Source organism: Argiope bruennichi, chromosome 9 (genome assembly GCF_947563725.1).
Source record: "Argiope bruennichi chromosome 9, qqArgBrue1.1, whole genome shotgun sequence".
In the NCBI taxonomy this organism is placed as follows: Eukaryota; Metazoa; Arthropoda; class Arachnida; order Araneae; family Araneidae; genus Argiope; species Argiope bruennichi.
This window is the reverse complement of record NC_079159.1, coordinates 35911979-35937106: the sequence shown is the minus strand read 5'-3', so window position 1 is coordinate 35937106 and position 25128 is coordinate 35911979. Positions and strand designations below refer to the sequence as shown.

The 25128-nt window shown below is 30.6% G+C and overlaps 1 protein-coding gene across 3 annotated transcripts in view; it reads right to left on the bottom strand.

The window, feature by feature from the left end:
* Positions 1 to 25128, bottom strand: part of LOC129983780 (protein O-mannosyl-transferase TMTC2-like) — a 490808-nt gene that overhangs the window by 282640 nt on the left and 183040 nt on the right. The gene's annotated exons all lie outside the window — the stretch shown is intronic.

Genomic DNA, 25128 nt, shown 5'->3' with positions numbered 1-25128 from the left:
TATCCGAGGAGATTACGCCACAACGAGTTCGGATAATTGTAGTTTTTCTACACATATAGTGTATAATGTATTTTTGTACTATCTTTTTTCTCTTCCGATATAAACTTACAGTTAAGCTATTTTAGAAAGTCTGTCATTGTTCGCTCATTAGCTACTCCTTCAAATTCATTTATCTTGGAATAAACATTCTAGGTTTCACTATTCCGTATTTATCAACAAACAGAATCCAATCCACTACAAACAAAATACAATATCATTGCATTAAAAGCATTGTGTCGTTAAAAAAATACACTTTATTAAACAAGCTCTCTGTTTTTAATAAGTGATGGTTGTTATATATGGTTATATTGGTTGAGAGTTTGAATTGGTTTCTCTTCGACAGCAATTCTTTTCCTTTCTTTCTTCTTTTTATTTTCTCGTATACGTATTAATTGTAAAAAAAAATTCATACTTGATATTTTGATAAATTTCCACGTTTTAGACCTTCTTCAACCCGAAAAAAACATTTTTAGAAAATGTCCATCTGTCTGTTACAAAGTTAACTCAAAAATGCTTTGAGCTGAACGTGTTGAAATTTGGTATGCAGTTTTTACACCAAATTTGATTGATTCTATCACATATTTCTATCAGAGTGACAGATTTCTATAAAATTTTGAATAAAATCTGTTTAGAGAAAAACCGCCTGGCCTGCGGTCCGAATATAAGTTAACACAATAATTACAAAACGAAGAGAACTAGATAGATAAAAATCAGTACAAAGGTTTAACTTATATATATAAAATACCAGACAAATTGTTAACTAAATACACCAATGGGTTAACTGTCTGTCGGTCTGCACTTTCAGAAACATATAAACGTATTGGAGAAACGCAGAAACATATTGGATTTTGTAGTTGCAAGAGCAGTTTTTTTAATCAAATTTTTGTTTCAATCATGGAAATGAGCGGGCCGATTGGCTTGCAAAAGCTGCCACTAAGCGCGAAATCGACATTGACGTTAATATTCCTAAATCCTTTTACAAGAAGATTACGAGAGAAAAAATGGCGGAGTCTTGGAATCAAGAATATCTCTTTTCAAATAAAGGGAGTTTAACAAGGAAATTTTTTCCATCCATTAATAAGAGACTATCATGCCATCATTTTTATACTAATTACAAAATAACCCAATTTCTAACTGGTCATGGTAACTTTAAAAGTTATTTGTACAAATTTAATTTGTTTCCGTCATCTTCCTGCGATTGTAATATTGGTGGGGAGGAAAATGTTGAACATGTGCTCCTTCTATGTTCCAAGTTTGTCAAAGAAAGACAGATCCTAAGACTGGCTCTCAAGCATATGAATATAAATTGGCCTACAGAATTTCACCAACTTATTTCCACTAGAAGTGCTTTTCAAAATTTCTGTAAATTTATTGTTGACATCTGTAATCCTTCATAACTGTTAAATTTTCTTCTTTTTCTTTTTGTTATGTGTTATATATTTACTTCTGTAAGCCCCGTGTGATACTTTGTGGTGCACGGGGTTTTTATAAATGTTCAATAAATAAATAAAAAAAAAAATCGATTGTAAAAAAACTTATCTAAAACAAAAATTCGATTTTGGGATATTATTAACGCATACTATTAATCGCCAAATAACTCGCCAAGGATGACGCCATGGATTTAGTATAAACGCTAAGTTCACGCCAAACGTTAACATTTCATAACTATTGTACGCCAGTGCTATATAAGCTGTTCAATAGCATAACAAATTTATTAAAGAGTACGCGAGAAAGTTTTGGGAAGACTCTCCCACTAGTTAGAATGTATTTCTAACTTCAAATAACTAACTCAAGTTGAAGATTGATGAATTGTTAATATTTTTCCAATAATTAACCATTCCATTAATCTTTCTGTTATAAATATTTAATCGATGCGTTTGTAAGGAAAAGGTATTGGCTATAATTAGTTACAGCCTTTTAATTGATTTATACTTTGCGAAATATATTTTTAAATAAGAAAAAAGTACTTAAATGGAATTACAGAAAAACGTTATAATAATACTTCTTGAGAAGAGTGCAAAGATCTGAATATATTTATGTTTTTCTGGGTACTCAGATTAAAAGAAGTCGAACTATTGTATGCGTGTCTATAGTTTAATTCCGACTCTTTCCGTCTCTTTACAAGAAGATTAAATCACAGCACAATGCGCAATGAGATGTTAATGACATGCGCGGTCTTGTAATTGTGACGTCATGCTAATTGACTCCACTCAGCAAACCTAATTATTGGAAGAGATCCAATTACAATGGAGAATACATTCAACGATAATCATAAATTACAGACAAAGGTATTGAAATTCATCTTCTTATAGGATTAAAGAGATGATACGATTTGAAATGAAAGCCAGTCATAAGCGGGAATAAAATTAAAATAATTTTATTGATTTTAAAATGAACAAAATTTTAAATTTCATTTGACATATGATCTTCAAATCAGTTTGAAATCTGATTTATTATATTGTAAATTTATCATAGCATTTTTAAGAAAAGCATTTGATAAATGTTTGAAATAAAGGAGGTAAAACAGAGATTCATATTAATGTTAGTAGATTTTCTAAAGATATGGAAAAAATAAAGAAAGAGCTCATTGTTAATAAATTTCCAGAAAGTTGTTTAGTTTAAATACATTTAAGCCTTACTTTAAAGAACAAGGTGCCTCATTAGCTTTTTGAATAGAGCTTTCGCATTTTGAACGGTAGTTCGGAAAAGAAAAGGAAAGAAAAATTTGATTAATATGCATTTTGTTATTTATTTTATTGCTTTTCTTTTAGATAGATACAACATCGTGGATCATGCTGTGTTGATATGATTCCATGCAAAGAAAATAAAAAAGAAAGGGGAAAAAAAAAAAATTCTAAAACCTTTTTTTTTTTATTTAATGAATAACATGTAAATTAATTTTAATAAAATATATACTGTTGAGAAAAACGGGACATTTTTTGCTCATATACAATATTTTCAACTCAAGACAGAAATTAAAAAAAAAAAATGTAATTGCTCGCGTAAATTAGATCAGACAGCACAGTAATTTTAAACATAAAATAAAAACCAGAATAAAGATTGAACATGACGAAACTATTTTATCTTGAGTTTTAATGAACTGCCCTTGCAGTTTACTTTTATTTAACACTAAGGTATGGAAAAATTAAATCTTAGTAATCTTTATCAACACGAGATTGTTGCTTATAATTAAAAGTTGGGACAATCTGGGAACTAGAAACGAAATTTGAGGCAAAATCGTTTAATTTGGAACGTCAAATCAATAATGTCAAAATACGTGATAGAAAAGTAACACGGCAAACTAACTATAAATGTTAGTCAAAAATTTAGTGTAAATCATTTTTCATTGTGCTGTTCATTTTTAAATATGAGAATATTTATATAATGATACGCAATCTGTTAATTGGAGCATGCCCGATGCCACCCCATGCAAGAGTAAAAGTCTTGTTAAACATTGAGTGTTGGGAACAGTTGTATTTAAAGTACCAAGTTTTGTAGCTAGTTCCTTCTTCAGCAGTAGTTGAAAACAAAGGCAGTTTTTAAAATTTTAATTAAAAATTAATCGAAACATTAAAGTTTTCTTTATAACTCCAGAAAAAAATATTACCCTACAAAAAACGTTTTTAAAATACTTAAAAAATTTCGAAAAAATTATTTCTTAATGATTTTGGTTTCGGAAAATTTTCCCCAAATTTAAATATTTGTTTTTAAAACAATTTAAAATTTATGTAGCAAATATTTTTCATGTTTTAGTAACTGCGCTTACATTGTTTTTTTCGGTATGCACATTAACTTTGCTATAATTAAGAAGAAGAAAAAAAAGAAAGAAAGAATTATCAAGCAACGATGTTTCTGTTTAAAGGTTTAAATAGTCTTCCTCTCTCTCGCTTTTCTTTTCTTTTTTCTTTCTTTTTCTTTTTTTTTTCGTTGCTTGAAAATGCTTTTTTTATTTTTCGAAAATAAGATTCCTCAATCATTCTGTAAAAGTTCTCAGAATTTTCCTTCCCTATCTTTTCTTCTTCTTTTTTTATACATTGTTCTGATATTGGGTGTCTCCAACAACATTCCTAAAGGTTATGTAAAGCTTTTAAATATCGCAAATTGTCAAATAAAAAAAGCATGCATGACTGCAAGAATGAAATAAAAGGTATTAGTTTTTTAACCTTTAATAGGCAATATCTGCTTTTACAGAGATATGTTCTTTCCAGTCCATTAGCGCAAGAAACGAGAACAAAAAAAATAATAAACGAAAAAGAAAGAAAAAAAAAAAAAGAAAAAAAAAATAACACGTTGAGGAGACAAAACCAAAACCTGCTATCACTTGCAACTCGCGTCTGAGAAAAAGTGTGTTTGCATTGATTGGACAGCAGAAGCGACACGATGTGTAGAGGTCAGACGCCAAGGTCGTTGTCATAGTAACAGGTCCAGTGTCGTCTTCAAAGACCAACACTCTGCTGTCAACACTGCTATCTAATCATAGCAGAATAGGACAACTGCTCCTTACGGAGAATTTATTTCGACATACTTCGACGCCATTTTGCCTTTTTTATTGTTATTTATTCGCCAAATATGAGGGACACATTTCAAGTTGGCACAAAACCGTGAGACTTCCCCCTATGGTTGAAGTGCTGACTCGGGCAGGTGGTCCAACAATTAACAGATCAGGAAACGAAATGAAATATTGCACATTTTGTCCGCGACAGGAGCATAAAATGGCTATGTATCGACTTGTGTTCTGCGATTGGAACCCTTAAAATTGATGGCGATTTTATACATGGATCGTTATATTCAGAACTACAGTAAAAAAAGAATTTCCATTGCTGCCTGTGTGGTTCCGATTCAAGGATTTATAGATTTAATTAGAGGCTAACTTGTACAGCATGTTCCTCTTCTTTCAACCAAATAACATATACAATTGACATTTTCAACAAGTACGATTATGTCAATTTTTTTGTTTGGAAAATCTGCAGCTAAGATGATTGAAAATTATTCTAATGCGTTTATAATAGTAGCTTATAATATGTATTACTAGTAATATGCAGATTGGAGGTATAGTTGATTGGATATTATTGTGCTTATATTCAAGGAAAGGGATTTCTTTAACTTTTAATTATTGGCCTTGTCAAGATTTAATTATTGATCTTGCTGTTATTATTTAATTATTTAAAGATTTCGACTGCTTTTTCTTCAGCGAATCTTATGGTTTAATCTTAACTAAATAATACCAGGGAATCTTTTTTCTTTCTTTTTCTTTTCTTTTCTTTTTTCTTTCTTTTTGCATACAATAAATTCGAAGAGACCATTATTGTGAGAAGAATAAGAAACAAATATTGATATCAACATTTTTGATACGCAATAAAGTACCGACTTTAACAACATTTGGCTTTTAAATTTAAATTTCTGTTTAAATTCCATTTTTTTTTTGTTCTAACATTTTTCCTATATTTTTCAAAACAAAATTTTTAATTTATGGAGATAAAGAAGCAAAACATCTTCCTTAATACTTTCAAGGAATCATTTTTTAAAAAAAACATTTAATGATATATCCAAATATTTTTTTAAAAGATTGAAATCGATTAAAGAAGAACAACTTGTTTATTAAATATTTTAACATTTTCATTAAATTAACTAGATTAATTAATAAATAATTAAATTCAAGACATTATACTATGATTTTAGATAAGATATCGAAATATTTAAAGTTTTAATCCATCAAAAAATTTAGCTGGAATTTTCGCCATCTTCTTGGTTTTCGTATATTAGTAAATTAAAATAAGAATAATAAAAATTATAGTGATTTGACATTCGATAAGCCAGAAGTTATGTATTTGAAGTTTCTGTAATTTTTTTTTTTTTTTTTGGATTTAGTGCTATAAAGAGCTATATTGAAGCGATCGAGGAAAGGGGCAAGAAGGTGTTATCTTGGGTGTAAGTCTCTAGGGGCGTCTTGGAGATAAAATATTAGCACGTTTATGTCCCTTTTGAAATCCAAAGTGGTGAGAAGGAGAAGAGATTGTATCTAATTAAATAACGTATCTAATGATATTTCCTCTTACTAAACTGATTGCCCATTGGGGGGAGATAATCATAGTATATCTCTTGCTTTATTGATCATTTGATATCAATTCCGACCAGTAATAGCTGTTGTTGTTTCTGATGGCACTTGCAATTGACAAGCCAGTTGATTTTGAATTCAGCGATTTTAAGCCGAGAGAGAGCGTCTCTTGTTTTTAGTAGCGCCAACTAGGGACAAGAGTACGATTTTGCTACTCACGCATCACATTCGCTTGCATAGCTCCTTTTTTACAGGGCACATTCACACATCTCACAAATAGAACAGATGAAGAACAACCATGCCGGAATCAGGACTCGAACCCAGGACGCCCAGATCACAGTAAAGGCGCGTTACCCCAATGCCAGGACGCCGGCTCAGTAATAGTAAAATGTCTTAGTACATGCATTAAAAAAGACTGACAAACATGACGATGAGGGCTCTTCATGCTATCTTGGAAAGTGCTGAAGCATGCAAACAGTGCTAACTTAAAAAAAGAACAGCAAACTCATGCCAAATCCAAAACAAAATCTTCCTAAAGGAATGGTACAATTCCAGAAACTGTGCAGGCGATTTTTACGCGACCGGCCACCACGTCGACCCTTTTTTCCTTTCCTCCAGGGGTATGCTTTACGATCCCCTTCACGCGGCCTAGGTGGTAATCCCCCACGTCTGCGGCGCCCGTAAAAAAAGAACCGCATAAAAGAATGTGTCTTACCGCTCCAGAAACAACCGTTTTGTGCCTGCTCTAGCCCCATGGAGCTCCGGCGGTAATGTGCACGTAAAAAGCAGTTTTTACGGTAGGGATATTTTGCGATTTTTTCTTTTCTTTACTTATTTACTTATTTTCGTAGGGGGAAAAGGATCGTGAGTTTCGTTTATGGTTGTTCCAAAAAAAGATGGAAGAACAATGGTAAGATGGAAACGGATTGAAGGCTGTGGCATTTACGGCATCGTCAATGTGGCCCTGCCCCCATTAAATTATGCATAAGGAATTCCAAATTTATTAATGCTTTGGGAAAAGTTTCGTCTGCCAGTGGAATTTCTTTGAGGATGAGAGGGGAATTTTACAACAGTGGTGCACACATACGAAGAATACCTGATTAGTCGGATGATGTGTCTGTACTGAAGAATAGTAAAATCCCATTTCAATGGGCATTGTGTATTAGTTCTTCTTTTAGAGTGTGTGACGTGTAGTTCTATTTTTATGTTGATGGCTGTCTTATCTTTTGTTGGGTAATATTTTTTCAATATTACGGAAAAAGTGTAGTTACCATAATTTATATTTACAAGGAATGAAAAGTCAAATCAAACATGTTTAGCAATCTTTTAAACAATTAATGAAACAAAAAAAAATGATAAATACATATTTAACCATTTCTATGCATATATCAAACTCTTGATAATATTTTATTCATTAAATAGCAGAACATTTTACTTATTAAGTAATTTTATTCATTAAGTTTTGTGTTACCCGAAGTGCCTGAAGAAACTGTGTTGTGACTTATGGCACATGATAAGCCCGCTGACAGTTATTTGTCACCGATTTAAGCCGAGTGAGCGTCTCTTATTTTTTCAGCAGAGCCAATTAGGACAAAGAGTACTCCTTAGCTAATTCAAGCGTCATATTCGCTTGCATAACCCCTTTTTACAGATGACGGATTCACACATCTCACTGATAGACCATGGAAGATCAACCATGTCCTGAACTGGGACTCGAACCCGCGACGCCCAGATCATGGAGAAGACGCGCTACCTTTGTGCCAGCAAGTCGGTACCTGAAGAAATATCATCCATTTATACTCCCTCCCACATAAAGACGCAACTAATATTGAAGAGGACTAATTAGCCCTGCTTATTAAATGCCACTAACAAAAAAAAAAGGACTTAGTAGTCCTGCTTATAAGAATAAATATATGTAATGATATTTTGAAATCTAAAATGAATTTTAATTAATTTCTTAATTTTTATCTTAAATTAGTCTATGTTAACTTCATTCTAAAATGGTCTCTTATATCTTGATCCAATTCTACTTTTTTTTTTATTAAACTAATTCTACCGATCTCGATAAAGCCCCGTTCCAATGACCTGTCCGCCTCAGACGAGGCACGTTTTCCCCTGTTTTCCCTCTGTCAGATGAGGCACGCTTTAACTTGTTTTTCCTCTCTTGCAGTTTTCTGGGGTGCTTAATTGTCCAGTTTACCGACAATTTGTCGGTAAACTAGACAGGCAATAAAAAACCCTAGAAAACCGCAATAAAGGGCCAAGAAAGGAAAGCGTATCTCGTCTGCAGACGGACAGGTCATAGGAACGCAGCTTAAAACCGCTGACTTCGGCATAGTCGAACGCTTCAAATGAAGGGATAAAAATACTTAATACTTACAGCTTTCTTTTAAAGATATCTAAGATTCCCTTTCTAAAATCTACACGTGGCAAAGAAATCCCTATAAAAATCTCATAGTTCGGAAGTGAAAAATTTCGGTTTCTTTGGGCCTCGGGTCGCCATTTAGATTTACACATACCCTATCGCTGTTTCCTTGTATATAATATGTTATATATATATACACAACCAATAATCTGTCCTGTTGATTGCTGATCGCCCTCGCTGACCAGTTAGCTTGACGGGGTATTCGTTATAATGAATTCCAATAAAATAGCTTAGCTATATTTTCATGTCTATGATTTCGTAAATTGCATTAAAGTCGTATAATTTTAATTATCCTGTATATGCTATGTTCATTGAATACCAGTCTTATGACGTCATAATCTAATAAAATTGTAAATGAACGTTTCATGCATCGTATAATTTTCGCGACAATCTAACTTCATTTTTTTATTCATCTTGTATATTGCACAAATACGTAGTTAACAAAATTTTTTTCTTCGGCTTATAACACTTTAAGAAAAGGAGACGATTCGATATTCGCTGAGCAATGAAAATGGTTTTAATTAAATCTGATGACTGCTGGTCGCCTTCGGTGACCAGCTGGCTCGACGGTAATATTCATTATATTTAATTCCAATAAAATCAATAATGATCAATTTTTGCATTATATATACTTAAATTATATAGTATATAATGCAAAAACTTTGAAAAAAAGATAACACGATTATCAAACTAGTATAATTAGGGATTGCAATATCGTTACCAAAATTTCAATACCGGTATTCGGTATTTTTTAGATCGTAATACCGGTATACCGGTATTAGAAATTTTAGGGAAAAAAATAACACAGTTGTTTCTTTGTTTTATTTGCCAGTTTCATTAGAGAGTGTAAATATCACAAAAAATAGTTTGTAACCTATAAATTATAACATTATATAAAAAAATCACAAAAAAGTAAAGAGAGCATCTTATTTATTTAAATAACAAAAATGTATAAATATTACCACTATTCAGTCTGTGGTACTATTACAAATTTTTGAAAAGTGATCTTAAAAAACATAATGCATCCATTGTACTGTCATTAAGCCTGAAAAGTAATTTTGTGCAAAAATTACCAGTTATCGAAAACACTCTTTCGGCATCTACGCTAGTTGGTGGTACTGTTAGTAATGCGCGATATACTTTTTCCAAGTATTTACCTTTAAATCCCCCATCTTCAAATAAATCGATTTCTTGTCGGATGGTTTTGGATATAGCTGATTTCTATATTGTATTTTGGTTCGTTGAAATTTTTTTATTTATCGCTAATTCTAATTTTTGTTCAAGAGACAATTCCTTTTCACTATCGACAGTAGTGACATCATCATCTTCGATAATTGAACCGAATTCTGAATGTGGATAGGTTTGTGGGGAAAAAAAAAAATTAAGAAACTTTACTCTAACTTAATCAGATTTGAATCGGTTATTTTCTTTTCTTCTTTTCATTTTCATTTTTAAAATCATTAGAATTATGTAAATACCATAAGACATTTTCTGTTTCAGTATGCCTTTCTTCTGTGCGATTTTTCAATGTAATATATAATTCTTCAGATAGTGATGTGTGCTGTTCTTTCAGTGACTGTAACATGAAATTTATTGTTGCATTAGCTGTTAATAAATTAGAATCTCTCCGACAAAATGCCTCAATAGTCAGTTTTATTGGAAGCAGAGCTGATATAGTTCTGGATATTAAGTCGAATTCACTATCTGAAAAATTAATTTACAGATTTAAGTCGATTATTGCTTTTTGGATTGGATTTCTCAGTTTCAAAAATCGTTCCATCATTAAGAGTAAACTGTTCCAACGTATTTTAGAATCTAATATTAACATATATTCTGTTTTATTTTCAGTTAGTATATATTTTAGTAATATATCCTTTTTATAGGGGAACTTTTAAATATTTTAACAATTTTTCGAACTTTATAAATTATAGGAAGCAATTCTTGATAGGTTAATATTTCATCCTCATTAGCAATATCTTCTTTAACAATTACATTGTCATTATCTTCATTGTCAATATCACTCACACTCTTACTCTCTTCAAAGTTGGAATCCGAATTTTCTATATCCACAGAATTTTGATTGTCCTGTTTTCTATTTTTTTGGTATAATACATCGATTACTCCTAATTGAATTCCATGAGCATAGCACAATTGCTGATTTGCGCCAATCAACTTTCCAACTTTTTTCATAACTGTTGTTCCTTCAGTCGTTATGAATACAATATCTTCTTTCAGGGATAATCCATGTTCACTAATTTAGATTTAAGGTATTAAGCCGTTTATTAGCTAATTAATTTCGCCCGTTAGGGAGACATAAAAACAAAAACGTATACTGTCCCGTATAGCGATACTTAAACATATAGTGAGGACAATTTTAGAAATTTCTAGTAAATACCGAAAGAACGGTATTTAAACTTGTGAATAGCGGTATTACAAAATTGTACAAATGGCTCAAAATGCCGGTATTCGATATCCCGGTATACCGATATTGCAATCCCTAAGTATAATTGAAAACAAAAATTTTTGAATTTTAATTAATGGAAAGTTGGTGAAACTGTTTAAGGATTGATTAGAAGAAATCAGTAGATGACAACAGTTTATAGTATAATAAATAATAATAAACAGGTTCACGTGTTTTGGGTGCCAAGTAATTTAATAGCAATAACATTAGCAATTAATTTGACAAAAGGGGTAAGTACTAACTTCTTTAAAAAAAAAAAAAGGTAAAAGTGAATTTTAGTGTGCACCCAGCTGCGCCAACAATGCCAAGTCGCCAATAAAGATGGCGGACAAAATAAACAAATACTTCCGCGGAACAGTTACGGTTACTATTTCCCGCCATCTAATAAGAACTTTTTACTGATAAGTATTTTTTTTTTTCATACTGCCCGGTGCCTTCTACAGATGCCGAAGGTATCTGTAGAAGGCATTTTTAACTTAAAAAATTTTCCTACGGAAGGATTTTTTAACTTAAAAAAACATCCTACGGCTTCGCTAGCAGCGGGAGCGGCAACCTAGTAACTTCGCTAGCACATTGAACATAAAGACTGTGTGGATAACAGAAACAGTACATAACCAAGAGAAAAGAAAAAACGGAGAAATAAGCAATCGGAACATTCTCCATACAAAATTTCAAACAAACATACTTTCCCCACCTTCATCAACTCGTAAAAGAATATATTCCACTCACCTTCTATCCATTCTGCCGGTTCGATATCAAACCATTCTCAATACAAAATTTCAAACAAGCATCCTCTCCTAATTTCATTAACTCGTAAAATATATATGTATGCATATTTAACTCGCTCTTCATCCATTCTACAGGTTCGAAATAATCCCGACATAACAAATTATGAAGGGAACCAACCGTTATAACACCAAAAGAATTACGAGAACTGCGAAGAATTCCATTTGCAGCTGTCTTTGAAAGTGAGAATGCAGACGATTTTTTTAAAGCGAATACTGACAATTAAAAATTGCAAAAGAATAAATATTTTCTCTTCGTATTCACATTAAAAAAAGAAAGAAAAAATAACTTTTAATTATAAGCTTAAATTTCTTTATAATAAAGAACAAAAGTAAAATCTTTAATCGATATATTTTTAATATTTTTAATTTAACATTTTTCATAATTTAATTGTAGTTTAAGTACAACTCAACCATTGCAAAAAGTAGTAAACAAAACAACAGTACCGTTGCTATAAGAGGGATCCGATGGGTTGCAATATTGGCGACAATCGGCTGGTGCACACTAATCTTCACTTAGGCCAAAAAAAGTATTCTATAATTTTTAAAATAATTTTTGCTCTTACAGTTAAGTGAATAATTATGTAAAATAAATTATGTATCAATAATATTTCCATTTTAGTTTATGAATGTAATTTGCATGAAAATTATAGCACTTCATTAACAATTCCGTCATCTTAAAGGAAAGCTTAGAATAAATAATTTCTCCAGATCTAGAACTCCATTAAATGAGAGTTTATATTTTACTCACAGCACTTCTCACATTTATCTGAAAAAATGTGATTCGGTTCGTCTCAAAAGAACTTTTGAACTTTGAACAAAGAACTAGACACTTTAAAAACGCGTTCAAAGTAAATTATGTGAACTACTTTGTGTTTTAGTTTGTGCTTAAAATATTTTATAAACTAAACCAGTTTTAATATCATCAGAATTACTAACACTTTATAAATAATATCTTCACCCTGAATAAAAGTTCAGAATAAATAATTCCTTTATAACTAGGGCTGAATAACTTTCTTCAAATGAAAGGTTATACCACATTCCAGTCACGTGCTTTCTCACAAACTTTTTGTTGAATTTTATTTTAATCCATACGGAGGTCCCAAGCGATCTAACTTCAAAGTAGTTTTAAAGTAGCTAGTGTATGGAATATTAATACAAAAACCCTCTTATTGTAAAGATATGAAACGACAAATTGTTTACATTTTATTAAATTTCTATCAGAGATATCTACATAGTTATAAAAGTTATCAGACTCTGTAAACGTGTCTGACATAAATACAGATAACATATATCACTATTCTGAAGTATAAATACCTGCGTTACCAGCCGTTTACTTAATTTTATCCTTAAAGCGTTTTTTAATTTCTTTTTTTCGTCTTTAATATATGATGCTTAGGCTCTTAATGGATTATACTTGTTGCATGCCTTACAAGACTTCAAATGTGAAATCCTTTTATTTCCACACTAGCAGCCTTTGGTGACCAGCGATGGTATGTGGGTTGTATTAAAATTAAATTAAATTTCTTATTCATAATTTTCATTTTGTTCTTGATTTCTTCAATAAAGTATATTCAATAATACAAATGTGACAAACATTAGCTCCTTCCTATTGTAAGAGCTTTGCATCTCTGTTTTGTGTATTCACAATCGCCTACTCCGCCCCACCCGAAAGCATTCGGACAAATATGAATGACCGAGCAATACGATAGCATTGGTCAAAATTATGACGGGGTTCTAAGAGCCATCATCAGTCACGGTACAACCACTCTCGCAGGAGGTACGTCGTAACATTGGTAGAGGGTAACCACTCCGCACCATTTCTGTATCCAGGAAGGCATCAAAAATTAAACATCGTGCAGAAAACTTCGACACCGTAGGTGGGGGGGGGGGCGTGGTGTCCGTGGTAAGGTCTCGGCTTCGGAACCGGAGGACACCAGGTTCGAGACCCGATTCCACCGAAGAACAGTCGTGTAAGCGGGTCTGGTGCACGATCAATTCGTAGGGACCAAACGTCCTTCCGTTGTAATGAAGTGAGGATGCCACCTCAGGTCTCGTCCACGTCATCTGACCTTAGTTCAAAATTACGAGGTCGTCAAAAAATAGCCTTAGTGTTGCTTTAAAATGGGAAGTTAATATAACCAAACTCGGTATAATAGCGTTACTTGAAACGCAATTATCCCTCTCATTTATCTTCTACTTTTACGGTATTATAAATTCACTTTCTTATCTGTATCTGTTGTTTTCTATCTTATCTGTTGTCTCCTTCTGTTTAATATCTGTACAGTTTACTAATCTTGTACAGAATCCTTTTTTCCTCAGCTTTCAACAATGAAGAAAATCACATGGTTAAGTATTTGATGAAACAATGAAAACGGCTTTAATTCCAAGTCAACAACAACAACAAAAAAATCATATATAAATTAAAAAATTGCCAAAAATCAATACAAATTTCTTACGATTATTAAATTAATATAGTTAAAAGTATGAACTTTTGAATTTTTACACACAATGAAGACCAGTTTTATACAATATTTTTTAGGAAGTTACCGCAACCTCCTCTCAAAATTAAGCTTAATTTTTAAATAATTAAAATAAAATCTCTCCTTGGGGAACGTCCCACACTTCAAGGTATATGTGTGCCAAACATGGTTTCTGTAATCCAACAAGCACAAAGGAACCATATGTATGTATACACAATCATTTTTATTTTTATTAAAAATATAGAATTTCCATATTAAGATCAGCAATACATTCATGTTATTGAAATAATTATATTCGAAAATGTTTTTTGTAAATGTAAAAGAAATGATATATATTTTTTTTTTGTATGCGATACATAGGAATTTTATTTTTATTACCTTTACAGAGTGGCCAAAAATTTACAATATCTTCCGCTTAAATTATTGTCTCATAAATAATGAATAAAATATTATAAATATAAAATATAAATAATATCCTTCCCCCACTGAAATTATTTAAGATACAACTAATTACCTTCGAGCGATGAGAGCTTGTTTTTTAAATTTCTGGTAAACATATGATTTGGTGGATTCCTACACTCCATTCATTACACACCGAGCCGACAGCTTTCCTTTTGTTAAGGCACCAAAAGTCTTTTAATTATAGAATAATAAAAATCGACTATTGTCTTTCTTTCTTAGGTAAAGAAAAGTAAAAGAATTACATTTATAGTAATTATATTTACTGGATATAAAGTTAAAGGGTGTCCCAAAATTAACATAAGATTGGTGATGGTGGTGAATTTGCCACCATTCGTGCAGTGAAGTGATGACAACCCTATTAAAAAATTATTTGACAGATGATAGTTTAGGATTAGTAAAAATGGAGCGTTCGTTACACGATAGAACAACGTGTTTTTATTGTTGAATAATAATTCAAAAATAATGAAAGTCTGGCGGCCACAATTCGAGAATGTGGGGATTGCTCCCCTAAATTGTGTGATTTAACACCATTGGATTTCTTTTTATGGGGTTATTTAAAATCAAAAGTCTATGTCAACAAGTCCTCAAGTGCGCATGCATTAAAGGGGGAAATTCAACAAAATTCAGCCACATTTATGCAAAATGGTCATATAAAATTTCGACAGAAAAGTGCGTATGAACCAACAAAGCCGTTTCGGCCATTTGTCGTGTGTGTTATTTCTTATATCACCCTATACTGCGTACTTAACAATTCAACCAAAGTATAACAATTTAAAGAAAAAAAACTGTTTTTTCTAATTAATTCAAATCTTGCATCAACACGTTCTTCTATCGTGTAATGATCCATTTTTACTAACCCTAAACTATCAGTTGTTAAATGTTTTTTAAATAGAGTTGGCAACACTTTACTGCAAGAATTCAAGTCTTGCGTTATTTTTAGGACATCCTTTACGAGTTGAAATGCTTGTTAATAAGAATAACAAGACTATAGAAAAAGAAAAGTAAATCTATGGTTATTATCTATGCAATTTATATTTTCTTCAATTTAATATGAATTTCGATTAACATAGCTTTCAATTCATTTCTTTCAACTCCCACTTTGAATATTAAAAAGAAAACAAACAAAATTAAATTATAATGAAAATAACTATTTTGTTTTCTTTTAATCATGTATATCTTATTATGAAAATCGCAATTTAAGAATAGGTTGCCAATCTATAAATGTTATGTTATATTTTTTTGTACGATAGCTATTTAAAGAAGGTCATGAAATAGATTTGATCAAGTTTGAAACGCTTAGTAATAGGAATAACAGGACTATGAAAAAAGAAAAGCAAATATGTGGTTATTATCGATGTACTTAAAATTCATATTGTCTTCAATTTAGTATAATTTTCGATTAATATAACTTTAAATTCATTTCTTTCAAATCTCATTTTGGATATTAAAAAGAAAACAATAAGATGAAATAATACTGAATACCCTTTTTAAATTCACATTCTGGATATTAAAATAAAAACCATAAAATGAAAAAATACTTAAAATGCTATTTTGTTTTCTTTTCAAGACCTTTTCATTTCATTAAAAATTATCGAGAATCCTTTCCAAAAATGCATAAAATATTCGAATTGCTTATTGATATTGCCTCGTTTGATTGCAACTCCATTAAACTCCCTTTTCCATCCATTTCTGTTCGCGCGAGTCCTTAAAAGCGATAAGTATCTTCGATTCTCTCCCGAATAAATTAATTAGATTTTGGCATATTGACGTCTTCTCTCTCTCCAAAAATGAATAACTCCGAGTTAGTTGAATATTAGTCCTTGCATGAGAGTCAAAGTAAATCAATTAGTGTCAAATAAATTGAGTGGAACGGGTGGACTGTGACTTCTTTTATCGTTCGAAAACCTCTCAGAAAAAAAAATGGTGGGAAACGAAAAATAAAGACTCGTTCTACAGATCCGTATGAATAATGGAAAACTTTTGAGAGACCCGGAAGCCGTGTAATAAGTCTTCGTCAGCGTTCTTCACGACGAACACATCTGGACATTAACTCCATTTCCACCGTTTCTTTTTCACACTGGATTTAATTCGTTTCCCTCTGGCTAATAAAGAAGGGCTTTGTGTTTTATAATTAAAAAAATTTGCTTAAAATGCCGCTGTGGTGATGGGAAGATTAAAGAAAAGATTTTTTTTTTCATTTGGAGAAAAATATTAAAAATTTCTAGTTTCGAAATGAGGATTTTTTTTATCATTTATGAACTATACAAAGAGAAAGTGTCGGCCTCAAGCGTTTGACGAATTTCTGCATTTTATACCTTCCTGGATCAGAAGTCTATTTTAAGAATTATACCTGTCTATTTATATCTTATCCCTCAGTCTATTTATATCTGAGCGCGATAACCAAAACACCTAACAAACAAAATTAAAAAAAAATTGATATGCGATCTTTATAGAGAGGGTTATTAAATAAACAAAGTATTGAAACAGCCTCGAATAATTTAATTTTACACTTATGTTAAATTTACAAACTCCATACTCTCGTACTTATTACAATTAAAATTAAATATCGTATGAATTTTGAAACATCAATCCAACAACATTCTTAATAAATTATCTGTTCTAAATTTTTCATTCTAATTCGATAAAAAAAAATGTTGTTTTATAATTTAAACCAGCGGGAGGGGTTTCCACAAAATTTTCTCGCATATTCTCTAATAAACTTGTTATGTCAGAGGACGCTTTCATTTATGAATTATACAAAGAGAAAGAGTCGAGCTCAAAAATTTGACGAATCTCTCCGTTTGAAACTTTCCTGAATCAGAAGTCTATTTTTCGAATTATGCCTGCATATCTGTCATCTATTTCTATCTAAGCACAATAACCAAGAAACCCAATAAGCAAGATGAGTGTAATTTGATATGCGGTTTTTATAGAGAGGATTATTAATTAAATAAAGCAGTCAAATGGTCTCAAAGCTTCTAGACTTTTTGCGGTATTCTCAGAATGATTTAATGCTGCATTTACACTGAATTTATAAAAACCATGCTATTGGACTTATTAAAATTAAAATTAAATATCGTATGAATTTTGGAACATCAATCCAACAACACTCCTAATGAATTATATGTTCTAAATAAAGCATTATAATTCTATAAAAAATGTTGCTTTATAATTTAAATAAACAGGTGTGGTCTCGGCACAGTTTTCTCGCCTACTCTCCTATAAACTTGTCATGTAAGAGTACGCCTTACATGGCACCTGCTCACAATAATTACTAAACATTAACTTTTGACTTTGCATTTAGCATTTTTACTGAATCTATCGTGTCATCCTTGGCAAGATATTTGGTGATTAATTGCTGGCATGCGTTAAAAGTATCCAAAAAAACCGAATTTGTGTTTTACACACGTTTTTCTTAACCGACTGAAACAAAACTTTGAATAAAACCGCAGTCGGAAAATACCAAATTTTACAATCTTACAATGACAATATTCAAGACATTGCGTTTTTGAATGATCAAGTTTTTCTTATTTCTGGAAGCTCATACCGACTGATAGTCAACCCATCGTTGAATTTGGCTCAAAATTTGACAGGTACCAACTCTATAAATGTTAAATCTATGTACTAAATTTTATCTATCTAGCTCGCTTCGTTTTGTAATTATCATATTATATTCGAACAGACAAACTTCTCCGTAGCGGAGTTTGCTCAAAATTTGATAGATATCCGTAAATTAAGTGTAAAGACCGTACACTAAATTTCATCAGCCTAGATCAAAGCGTATTTGAATTATCTTTGTTATAGACAGACAGACTATCATTTTCCAAAATGTGTTTCTCGAACTCAGAAGGGTCTAAAATGGGCAGAGTCGTCAAATTCTCGAGTTCGAATTTTTTGACGATTACGAGACTCGCTTTACTGTTTATGCGAGTCCGACAGGGGGCCACTTAGGTAATTGAAGATAAGAAGCTTCTAGCATGGTGAATTGTTCTTGTCACTCTTGTGGGTAAATGAAAAAGTGGGGGTCTGGTTAATCCCTTCGATGATGGGATTTACTGCCTTTGGAAGTGTTGTACCGTGGCCAGGGATGACCCTTAGGATTCAACCACAGTTACGACCAGTGTTGTTGTTGCGGCTGCCCATTCATTCAAGTTTTCCCGTGGGCCTTCGGACGGATCGGAGTAGTCAGTTTGTGATTACTATTTATACGAGAAAGTAAGCAAAAGATCTATCCTAAATAGAATTTTAGATTTTTTTTATATATTGAATATATTGGAACTGAATAAATCTATGTCAAATGCTATCAACGTGCTTAAAAGTTTTTTGACAACAGATGTAACACGTTACCTTTATTCTTAGGCTTATGGACACGGCTAGATATGCAAAGCGATTGGAATTAGAAAAGCCATAAAAAAATACTAATACTGTCAACTACTGTATAAAGTCAACAAAAATTTCTGTTTCTGATTTATTTGAAGGGATTTTGTTCTTTCTTCAATATGCACTTATTCTTCGACAACAAATCGTTCAAAATAAATTTAACAAAATGTATCTGGATTATATTGATTGAAGTTAGATCAGACATTTCTGAGACAAAGACATTGATTTCTCAGCAAAAGTAGATCAGACATTTCTAAGACAAAGACACTATTCATGAATAATACAGAGACTAAATCCGTGAAAAAAGCCACAGACTCCTGATTCCACATGCCAAAAATATATTTATATATTGAAGGTTTCCTTTCATGTTTATGCAAATTCAGAGGAAAGGATGGGAGACAGAATGAAGCCAAGAAGAAGTAACAATGGCTTGTATTATAAAGAGAAACGTTTTAGAAATACGCCGATAGTTTCTCAGCGCATTTTTTGCCATTTTTCTCTTTGGCGATCGATTTTGTCGCTTCGAAATTGAAACTTTCATGAGAAGCGGAAGAAATTTGATTTTTATTCCACGAATGGTAAAGCATGCAGAGGTGAAATAAAGTGGGTACTTTATGATGCCATGCAGTATATTTCGCTATTCTATTGATCTTGGGTTCTACAACTGAGGTGGACGGTTTTTATACATCGAACCATCCGTCTTTGCAGTCTTATTTTGTCCCATGTAAATGGAAGAATGTGAGTAAAAGATACTCGAGCCTTTAGCCTAAAGCTTCATAATATGTTAATGCTTTATGTTTGACTCGTTTGTTATATATATGTATATTAAATATTCCCTTTAAATATATAGAGTTCTATTTACTTACTCAATAATTTGGTTTAATTTCGCCACAATGAGGGAGAGTATAAATCTAAAGGCTAAGTTAAATACTCGTTTTGAAGTAACAAGTATAAACCCCATAAATAAAACAATCTAAACTTAAATTAAAATGGTTTAAATTCTACAAACATATATATATATATATATATAGAAATGAAATTGTAATCAATAAAAAGCTTATTTTTTAGAACTTAAAGGTCGTATATATTGGGAAAATGCTAAAATTTTGATTAATTTTTTAATTAATATTCCATCTGAATTTTTTGAAAAATCCTTTCTTACTGAGAACAAACAATTTAAAAATAAATTGTGCGCAAAATATGCTAGTTCCGGATTCAACCATCTGCCTTGTTAAATATTTTATGAGATTTTTTTTCATCCTGAGCGCCATGTTATGTTATATAATTTTTGTCAGCCTATTTAATACCATTATGGTAAAATGTTCCAGTTGATTCTCTTATTCTTATTCTTTAGATCTTATTCTTAGATTCTATTGATCTGCTTGATGTGCAATTTTGGACGACGCTTTAATAATAGCTAAATTATCTGAATTTATAGAGAATACAAGCTATTTCAAATGATCTTTCAAAACAATATCAGGAGATCAGTATAGCAAAAATTTGCATAATTTACATTCGCACAATTTTTTTAAACAATTGTAAATGTAGAAAAATGAAATGTTGTTGCTAAATATATTTGCATGATACAATGTCTATTAAATGCTTGTCAATTAACATAATGCTAGTAATCTAATTTAAAAAAAAATAATTTTATGCCTATTTTATTGCACAAAATAATACGACAATACAAAATTAAAATATTTTCCTATTTCCTTTCTATATAAATTAAATGTCCTATAGATTTCCCAATAGTCAAAATAGTATTTATGCCCACGCCAATGCGTTTAACATTTTATTATTTATAATAACCGCTTTAAATTTTAATAATAATTAGTCATAGATAAACTAACCGAGATTGTAACTTTACGAAATGATTTTGTTTTTTTCTCTTTTCGTTTTTTAGATTTTATTTCAAAATTCTTGCATTTTAAATAAGGCCTTCCTGTATATTTTGTTAATAGGCATACAGGCTGGCATTCGAAATAAAGAAAGAAAATGTATATTCGGACTGAAATATCCTTTATATTGTTATAATCACTTCAATTATTATTTGAAACTATTATTTCTGGCCATGTATAGTACAGTTATCAATATTAATTTATACTAACCTGACACATTGCTTCAAATGCAAAATATGCAGGAAATGGTATTGTGGCTTTTATTTAAAATATGGCCATTATTTTATATAGTCTGTTAGAAAGGAATTCAGAATAAGAAACAAAAGCAAAAAAAGAAAAAATGTATTCAAAGTTGAAATATCGTTTTATTTGATATATCGAATTCCATGACTATTCAAAGTTGAAATATCGTTTTATTTGATATATCGAATTCCATGACTATTCAAAGTTGAAATATCGTTTTATTTGATATATCGAATTCCATGACTATTCAAAGTTGAAATATCGTTTTATTTGATATATCGAATTCCATGACTATTCAAAGTTGAAATATCGTTTTATTTGATATATCGAATTCCATGACTATTCAAAGTTGAAATATCGTTTTATTTGATATATCGAATTCCATGACTATTCAAAGTTGAAATATCGTTTTATTTGATATATCGCATTCCATGACTATTCAAAGTTATTAATCGTAACCGCAGTTCGTACTTACAACGATAGTTATCTATACATACTAGCAAAATTAAATACCTCACCTATAACATGCTATCTTTTATGAATTCATCCTTATTATTTGAAATTCTAAATGCGTGAATATTAAATATAGTTTATTTTTATACTCTATTACAAGGCATTCAAACAAACAAGGCATTAAAAAAATATTCGAGATAAAAATATAAAAAGGAAAAGATATATAAAGAACTGAATTTTTTTTAAATTTTCTATGTCAGAAACGATAGAATTTCTAAAAATAACACGATGATTAGTTTAATAATATGCAAATCAACACATTGTTCGTAAAGAATGGTACAAGAAAGAAGCAATCCTTGCCAATCTTTACCCAGTAACTGAAATTGCTTCAGATTTAACTCCACAGAACTTTAAGATTTTTCCACCAAAAAAACAACAACAAAAAAAAAAAAATTAAAAAAATTGATTTTAACTTCAGATAATTCCTCTTGTAGCCAGAAACACAAATTGAAAATAAAGCTTAGAAAAATACATTTGGATTATAAGGATTTCACCCCAAATCCAAACCGACATTTCTAAGACAAAGATACTATTCTTGAAATATAGAGGCACCATACCCGTGGGAAAGCCACAGAGTCCTGATTCCACACAAAAATAAAGGGTTGGGTGGTTTTCTTTTATGTTTATGCAAATCCATTCGAAAGACTGGATGGCTGAATGAGGTAAAGAAGAAGTAACGATGAAGAGGGGCGTTTTAGAAATACGTCGCTATTTTTGAAATGTACTTCTCTCGCTCTTTTTTTCTTCTTTCTTTTGCGATCGAATCTGTCTCTTCGAAATTGAAACTTTCATGAGGAAAGGAGGAAATTTGATTTTTATTCCACCAACACTAAGGTACGCAGGAATAAAAATGGATATTTTACTATTGCCAGGAGTTTATTTTCGTATTTGATCTTCGATTCTTGAAGCCAAGATGGGCGGTTTTTGGGAGGGGGTGGGTTGATTTATCAAGGTTTCTTTTTTACCATATATAATAACCAGAGTGAATAAAATAAATAGAATAGAATAAAATAAAATGCAATATTCAAATTATTAATTGAACTGGAACTGCGGTAGAAATGACAAATTTAAATATATTTAAAATACAATAGGAAGATTTAAATGTATCAATTTTGAATCTTTACGATTTTTAGATCATTTTATAAAATTAAAAAAATTTATATTTTTTTACAAAACTATAAATCATTAAAAATTATATAACAAAACCTTCAAATTTTGATACATTTTAACCAAATATAGTCATTTCTCGTTATACTTTATTATTAGCAGTTTACGATGGCCATTTGATTTTGGGAACTAATGGTTGCTAAATATTTCATCTAAATATTTTGTCTAATTTTGTTTTAATAGCCTTCTTAACAAAATATTATCAAACCAAATATTCTTAGACATATAACTCGTAACACTTTAAACACTTTTCATCACTCTATTCTTTGTGCTATGGATTTCTCAATTTTTTTTGTTTATATTTTGATACATCCAAATATATCGCATGTAAGATCGGCAAAGTTTAAAACTAGGCATACTAAAAAAATATTGCCTAAATTTAAAATTAAAATTTAGTTCAGGGAAAAAAAATCACGATATATATATGTTGTAAACAGAAACCTACTCAATCTGGAAAAATAAGTCTATATTATTATCTTGACTATTTACAATAAAAAAAAGCCAGAATGAATATTAACAATGATAACGATCTTATATTGATTATCAACAATAAAAAAAAGCCAGAATGAATGTTAACAATGATAACGATCTTATATTGATTATCAACAATAAAAAAAGCTAGTGTAAATATTAACAATGAGAACAATCTTATCTTGATTATCAACAATAAAAAAAAGCTAATATAAGTATTAAAGTGAGAATGATCTTATCTTGATTACCAACAATAAAAAAAACTAGTATAAATATTAACAATTAGAACGATCTTATCTTGATTATCAACAATAAAATAAAGCTAGTATAAATATTAAAGTGAGAACGATCTTATCTTGATTATCAACGATAAAAAAAAATCTAGTACAAATATTAAAGTGAGAACGATCTTATCTAGATTTGTCAACAATAAAAAGGCCAGTATAAATATAATGAGAACGATATCCTTTCAATTAAAAAATGAAATATATTTTTATTAAATACACTACAATTATTTAAAAAAATTGATTAAAAATAGAAAGAAATTGTATAGTTCAAAAACGGAATATATTATTGAAAATATATCTTTCTTTCATTTTAAGATATGTAAAAATAATTTTGTTAAATAATATTTTCTAAAATTATGTTTAAAAAAACGCCGAAATTTCATTTCATTTTTGATAAATTAAAATATCAAGAAACTTTTCCGAAATGCACGTTCCTATCCTCCAAAGTATGCATGTCAAAAGTTTATTTGGTATTTCTAGATCCCCCCCCCACCCCACCCCCCAATCTCCTACATGTACACACATCTTTATTATTGGAAAATAACAAAAGAGATAGAAATGTAGAGCATTAATGCTGTCTCTAAAGAAGTATTAAGGGCTATTTTATAAAATTAAAATTAAAAAAAAATATTTAACTGAAAAAGAAGTGGAATTACATGAGAAATTTAAATTAGTTCATTTCCTAACTTAATTTAGATTCATTTCTTTATTTAATATGTTCTTCTAAAGTCGTATGCTTTGAGCTCGAGATCAATTTAGAACTAACTACAGTATTAAGAAAATTGATATTTTCTTGAGAGTAAACAATTTGTCAACTAATTTGCTAAGTTGCAATTAATCATTTTAAACAAAGCCTAGATCTGTTTTTTTCAACCCTATAAGACAATTTACGACAATAAGCAGACCCTATCAATTAATCTCAATTTAGATGCTTTATCATTTGTCACTGTTATACCACCTTCGTCTGATAGTTCAATTTTCTATTGTTGTCTTTTCATTCTTCAGCTGGATTCGTGTTAGATGACACTTTAATGGAAAAGACTGGCAGTTTTAATATTTTTTTTTGATGAATCACTTTGAAAAGAAAGACAAATTACTCTTTAAAATTTAGTAATTCGTTTGTTAATTTTCTTAACATATACGAAGTGATTAGCGAAAATATGTAGGAGTTTCATGTCACGATAAAATACGACAAATTAGAATTGAACCGAAACATCCAATCATCTTAGAATAAAGAAAAATTACTTTTTTTTTACACATACATGTTTTATGTATTTGTCTTGTATGCGATTATAACAAACTGTATAGATTATTGTTTTAAATTTAAAGGAATGACACCTATTAATCGCTAAGGATTAAATAAATCTTTTTTCAAAACAAATGCCTTCCACTGGGGGGCACCTCGTTATTGAGGATCATAAGCTTCCCGCGTGGTGGTAAGTTCTTGCCACTCTGGTGG